Consider the following 7,173-nt stretch of genomic DNA (forward strand, 5'->3'; position numbering starts at 1 on the left):
CAAATTTGCTTTTGGATAGTTTTTGTACTGGTTTTGATTTTTCTCCTCCTTTTTCTTCTCCTCCTCCTCTTCCTCTCCACTCTTCTTCTTCCTCCCCCTCCTCACTTTTCTTCCTCTTTATCCTCCTCCTTCTCCACCTCCCCATCATCTTTATTTTTCCTCTAGTTTCTTGACTATGAGTTTTCAGTAACTCTTTGATTTCAGTACCTAAAGTAATCTGATAATTATTTGGCCATTTTCATAGATATGTGTGGAGGAGAAAAAGATGAAAATCTGACTTTGAGTGGAAATATTGAATAATTAGAACAACTACATAGTCAATGTAGCTAAAATAGGAATAAAGCAGACAGAGAAGGGAAAAGAAGTAGTAAGAGGTAATGGGATCTGAAGATCCTTATGGCATTAAATATGTGTTCTCAATCAATGTATTGGAAAGATTACTGGAGTAGCAGGTGCTACTGATTCGCCATTTGATTTTTTTCCTTTCTTTCTTTCTTTTTCCTGGCCCAAACTACAGCCAAACTTCTCAACTTCTTCCCCTTAAATGGAGATTCCAGACTATATTTTTATTACTTCAAGACATGTTTAATTAGATTTTTATTGAAAGTAGATTTTCCTTTATATATCCTGACCACAGTATTTGACATTAGATCTTAAAAAGATTTTTAAAAAGAAGTGAGATTGTAGGTAAATATGGTAAAGTATCTACAATATCTGTACTGTACTAATTAGAATAAAAAGTTTCTTTCCAGAGTGGATTACAAAGAAAGTTTGTCTTTTTGTGAACAGTACTGAAACTAGGTAACTATACTTGAGTCAGTTGTATCAATATTTGCTTGAGAACAAAAGTTCATTTGTGTGTTTTAAAAATTAGTTTGCTGAAGGATGTGGAAACATATTGCCTTGTGTCCTATTTTGTGAACCATTGAATAGGAAACTAGTACAGTCAATGAAGTAAGAACTAGAAAAAAGGCAATGTACCCAAATTTATGTTTATTTTTAATAGGACCTCATTGCCATATGATAAAAACCTAAAACATAACAGCCTCTATGATGGATGACTGGTTTGTGCAATACGGTATGTTAACAACTGTTTTAGATCATCTTAACCATTCATTTGTCATAACAGTGAAGTCCCTTTACAGTGAAAAGAGGAAGAGGTAGCCTCACATGTTCTCCCTATAACTAAATAGATGGAGGGCAATTTTGTGAGACAGAAAATTATTTAATTATATGTTAGAAAATTGGGATTTTTAAAAAAAGATGCACAATACCAAGAAGCTAAAGCAAATACTATCCATTTGATAACTATGTGAACGTCCACAGGGTGCTGCTCAATATAACATCAGACATGTAATTCATTATTCAACACAAGAGTTTTCAACCATAAATCTGGGTGAGGTTAAACATTTTTAAAGCTGCAAATTGAAGTTAACAGGTCAAAATCAATTAACTCTGTTATTCTATTCACAAAGTTGTAAATTCTTAATCACAGTTTATTACAAAATTGACAACGCAATTTCAGCAGTACTTAAATCCTGATCAGACAATTCAACTTTCAGACTCAGGTCTAATATTTTCTTTTCTTGAATAAAATGAATAAAAAGCAGTCATAATGTTGTGAGTGAAGAACAATTTCTATTGTGTTCATGCAACAATTACAGTTAGCATGACTATAAAATATATTGCAAAAAACACAAATTATAGGTAGAAGGACCACCATGTCCCCGGAAGTCCCTGAGACAGCATCATGGCAGGAGCAAAAGGAAATGGAAGATAAAGTGTCTAGTCCAGAGAAAGAAAATTGAAGAAGCAAAATTAAAAGCAAGCTATCCACACTTGGGACAAAAGCCTGGCCATTCCGATTTTTTAAGGAAACGGTTGCAGAAAGGGCAAAAGTATTTTGATTCTGGGGATTACAAGACCGCAAAAGCAAAGAAGAAAGAGCAGTTTCCTGCTGCAGCCCTGGGCAAGACAGAGGTCACTGGTGACCACATTTCCACTCCACAGAACCATTCTCAGCGGAAACCATCCCTGGTTGCTAGTAAGCTGGCTGGCTGATTAAAAGAGCTGAACTAAAAATGTGTGTGTGTGTGTGTGTGTGTGTGTGTGTGTGTGTGTGTGTGTATAAAATCAGTATCATTTAGAATTTTGTACCATTTTATAAAAATTGGCATTTTGAAATGTTATTGGCAGATCATTTTATGTTTGAATAATCAAAGTAGAAAATTCAATTAAAATTTCTATTTTTTTAAAAAACTCCCTCTCTCTGGTAATCTTGATTTTCTGTAGTGAGGAGTACTTAAAAGCCCTGTAGAACCTTTTGACATAGTATCACCCACCCTTTCATTACACTGTCTGGTAAGGAATGGCCCATCAGCTTTGAATCTCACAGCAGAAAGGTTTATACCTGGGATGCTTTGCAAGTATGCCATTCCTACTATCTTCAGAAAATGGCTTGCAGCCTACATGTGGTGGCTAACTGGAACATTAAAAGCTAAATTTTGCTTAAATTCAATGAATGTTCATTAGGAGTATATAATATGCAAAAACAACTTCTCCAGAAAAAATTTTGATTGATCTTGATTGACACTCTGAAACTTCCAGGCCAATTTTCTTTAGGAAACAAATTTTGTCTGTGGCATGCAAGAATCTATATGCCTATATAATGAGGGTAAAATTATGCAATATTGCTATGTTAAGATCTTAAAACATTAATTGTTATAATATCTAAGACATGTTATTTATGAAAAATATTTTTGTACACTGGTTTTAATTTTTGAATTTTTTAATAAAATTGCAAAATTAGTCTAATAGTATTTATTAAAAAGTTAGTACAAAGAGTAAAATTATAAATGGGTTGACAAAGGATAGAAAAAGAAGATTAACATAGTTGCCTACTTAAGACAATTCGAATTTAGGTCCATATTTATCTTAGGGCAACCTTTCATAAGGATTTGGAGTTAATGTATTCAAAACACATAATGGTTGAAGACCTGAAATTTAAGGAGATTGAATGGAATGCAACACTTAAGTCAGTATCTATTGGTTTGATCAAAGTATTGCCATCTAATCAAATGATAAATAATTTTGACTATATTTTAAATTTCTATATTAATTCAGTAATACTGACTATCACAATCATTGAAAAAAATCACTGACTATATTAGATATTTGCTTTAGCTTGGGCTTTTATTTAAAAATGTGGTGTGTTTCTACTCACATAAATACACATACATACATATATAATTACACATGTTTATATAATGTGTAGAGAAACTAAAAACACAGCCCAGCAATTTTAAAAGACAGTAACTATATATAAACCTAGTATCATTTAGAATGTATACTATTCAAAGTAAAAGTAGAGAAAAAGTGTTAACTTTTACTTCTCATTATGTAGAGCTGAAATGATGCTACTTCACAATGTCAGGAAGCATAATACAGACATCAGTTTTCTAATAGATGTCTGAATAGGAAATGTTTTAGTTAATATGATTGACTTTAAGGCTATTTGAAATCATCCATGGACCTTACAAAGGCTTCTAAAGAGGATTTATTTTCAATAACCCCTCAGGTTAAAATGGTTAACAGCTGAATTAAGTGCTGTACCTTCAGTGACCTGAAAGGAGATGGGAAAGAGCACAAATGAATAATTTGTCAAAATGTACTCTACTTCCATTAAACCCAGAAGGAAAGAGATACAGATAGAAGAATTTTAGAATTAGAAGAGCCTTAAATAAAACTGGAACATTTTCTGCATGCCATGTTCTTTGCTGTATACACTAGCTCCATTATTTACTAGGATTAGTTACTTTATTGTAAATTTCAAAACATAAAGTTATATCCTCATTTGTCTAAATATAATGAAGAGAAATTTTAATTGTATTTTCAACTTAATTCCCTGTTGTCATATGTAGAATGGGTATCTTGATTGTGTTTGAAAATAGCATCTTTACAAATATAATTAAGCTAAGATGTGGTCATTAAAGTGAAAAGAGGGGAATTTAACATTAAAATTCAGGAAAAATGCCTCATAATAAAAGAGTAAGAATGTAAATGCAGCTTCAGTCAAGGAATACCAGAGTTAGTGCCCATAATCAGAAGTTAGGAAGAAGGTACAACATATTCTACCATATCTCATGGAAGGAATCACAAATTATATGTGTATAGATTTCTAACTTCAGAAACTGGAAATGAATAAGTAACTAAAACTTACATTAAGATAATAAATTTTGCTGCTTCATATCTTGGCCACTAATATTCAATTCAACATGTAACATAATAATTTCACAGATAACTAAAATTGGTAGGTGGACATCTTTCAACCTATGTATCACAGACAAAGATTAGTTTTGGGTTAATTGGAGTTAAATGAACACAGAGTAGGAAGTTGTATGCAAGCTAAAAAGAATGCCTTACCACATATCTAAATAATCACACTATCCTTTAGGATTTCCCACCCTCTAAAATCATAAGAAATAAATCTTTTGTATAATTCAAACTTGTCTTATTGTGTTATTGTAGCCAGAGATGCAGAGATAAACGTGTTCAGTATGTCCCACGTCTGTATTTTCCTGCAAAGTGCCTTGGATCCTCTCATATTCTCTATCAATCTGTATTAACCCTACATTCTCCTCTGATTGCTTCAAAGGTCATGAGGAGTGGGAAATGCTCGTTACTCAACTTCTTTACAACCTAATTACACGTACTGAAATATTAGGACATGTTTATTCTTCTGCTGTGGGAGGTTTATATTATGTCATTTCTTTCCTTGAAGGGAAGGTCCAAGTAATAAAATGGAAATTGAAAACAGTTTCTCATCACAGATCACTGCACAGGATTGAGCAAGTTCCAATGACTTCTGTAACAGAGATCATCATACAGTTGGTGCAGCAAAATACTGCTGACAGATGTACAACAAAGTGTCTTTGCTTCCTCATTACGTAACTTCTCTATCCTAGGGCTGAGATGGCCTAAAAACCTCAAGCAAGATTGTTACTTTGACTTGCACAATCCTTTATGCTGAATTAAATATTTATAGATAACATGAAGTCTTCTCTACATTTTACCATTAAAATCCATTTGCACAGGAGAACCAGGCCTCACACTTTGCTGACCTCAATTCCAATGACATACTTTCATTTAGCTTGAAGACAACCTCTCCATGGTCACACCATGACCTTTGTCATCACAGAAGTCTGTTCTATGCTGCAATATAAAAATCCAGGAATTTGTTATATAAAAAAAAAAGTTGTATTGTCACCCCCTTCATACTCAGATTCTCACTTTTTTTCTTAAATTGCCTGAAACATAACCACAGTCTAATCATTCTTGAGCCTCAGTTTATATATCAATAATTGAGAGCTCTGTTAAAACTTAGAATTCAACATTTTCTTAAGAATGTTTCTCTCAAATATTCTGAGTATTGAATAAGACTGCAAGATGTCTATATGCAAAAAATATTGTCATTCTCCAGCATGCAAACATAAATCATAGACATGAATGTTAAAGCTAACAATAGAATGATCCTAGGAAAAATACCCAGAAGCATGTATGTACTCTTAGACACGGTGCCCAAATCTAAATGACAAAATAAAAATTACATAATTACACAGTGTGAAAATTACACACTAGTGTGCTACAAATGGCTTCAGACAAGACAAAGGAAAAGAATATCCACAGATTTTGACAAATATTTGCAAACAATGTACTAAATAAGAAATTATATGTAATGCTGTTAGAAATAAATAATAAAATATAAATAACAAAATTTAAATTGGACTCACTTTCTGAAGAGATATTTCCCCCAAAATAATCTGTGAAAATTTTAGAAGAGTAAAATATCCTGTACATCATGAGACATGAGAAAAATATAAATCAAAATCTTATTAAAATATCAAGTCACTTCATTAGACTAGTTATACAGAAAAATACATAAAATAAAATGTTGATGAAAATATGATTAAATTGTAACCCTTTCTCTAATGTGCCTATATATTGGTGTAACTATTTTGGAAAGTTTGTCCATTTCCCCAAAATATTGAATGACACAGTATTACATTTTTATTAGACTCAAAAGAGAGAGAAATCATTTCCATACAAAATCTAAGCACTAATATAAACAGCAATGTTATTCTAAATGTACAAGCTATCTAGTAGTCCATACTTAAGAAGCAAGTTAGAGTTGATATGTCCAGAACACTAAATTCTGTTTATCAAGAAAAATAATTATCTCTTTATATGTGCCACAATTAGAAAGAAAATTGAAAAAAATTCCACCTGTTAAAGTCTGGTAATTATATTTTAATTAAGTTGTTTGAGAAATGGGATACACAGTACCCTAGTATAACCCACAACTATTTTTGGATAGAACTTTGAGTACTGCTTGAGTAGTCCTTCATTTCTCTGTAATTTTCCTATTTTCTTGATTGTCAATATGAATTTTCTGCTAACCTTCAATACCTCTGCACCTCTTTTTTTCTATATTAATGACATTCTTCTAAAGATAAAAATAACATGAAGGCAGATAAAGTGATGCTGATAATTCCCTACTCACAGGTGGCATATTGTGGCCATCTTTACAAAATTATTAGTAAAAGCCTGCCATTGTAGATGCTCATTGTTTTTAAAGTCTTCTGAAATTTGTGAATCCAAAGTCATTAAGGAACTTTTTTACAGTACTTGCTACAGATTAAAATCAATAATTTCACAATTGATCCAGGAATGATGATCCAATTCTATTTAAGTATCCCAAGGATGAAATCACAGGAAATAGTTTATTTTTAGATTTTTTAAAGTTTATAACTCTTAAAAAGGCATCTGTTTTCTTATCTCCTAGAAACAGAGTGCATTGTAGTACTCATGTCTACATGAAGGAATCTAGGAGTAGATTTATGCTGTGGATATTACTGATGCATTATTTTCTATGGCTACACGGCATACTAACACCCACCTATTACCTTAAAAATGTCCACTTATTAGCTTTTAGTCATTTAGATCAATATCCTGGAAGTGCTTAATATGATTATCTAAGGTCAATATGACCAGAATTGATGAATTAGCCAGTTAGGACTCACATCTGAAGGCTCTGAAGACAACAATATCTGGTCTCTTTGACCTACTCTTCCCCTAATAGTTGGAGAAGAGGTCTTTGCTTTCCTAAGGACCACC

The 7,173-nt window shown here is 32.3% G+C and overlaps 1 pseudogene; it reads left to right on the plus strand.

Moving 5' to 3' along the window:
- The first annotated feature begins 1,721 nt into the window (after positions 1-1,721).
- On the plus strand, positions 1,722-2,061 carry LOC102927488 (cAMP-regulated phosphoprotein 19 pseudogene; annotated as a pseudogene).
- The last annotated feature ends 5,112 nt before the right edge of the window (positions 2,062-7,173 follow it).

The sequence above is a fragment of the Peromyscus maniculatus genome, chromosome 10, assembly GCF_049852395.1.
Source record: "Peromyscus maniculatus bairdii isolate BWxNUB_F1_BW_parent chromosome 10, HU_Pman_BW_mat_3.1, whole genome shotgun sequence".
Lineage (NCBI taxonomy): Eukaryota > Metazoa > Chordata > Mammalia > Rodentia > Cricetidae > Peromyscus > Peromyscus maniculatus.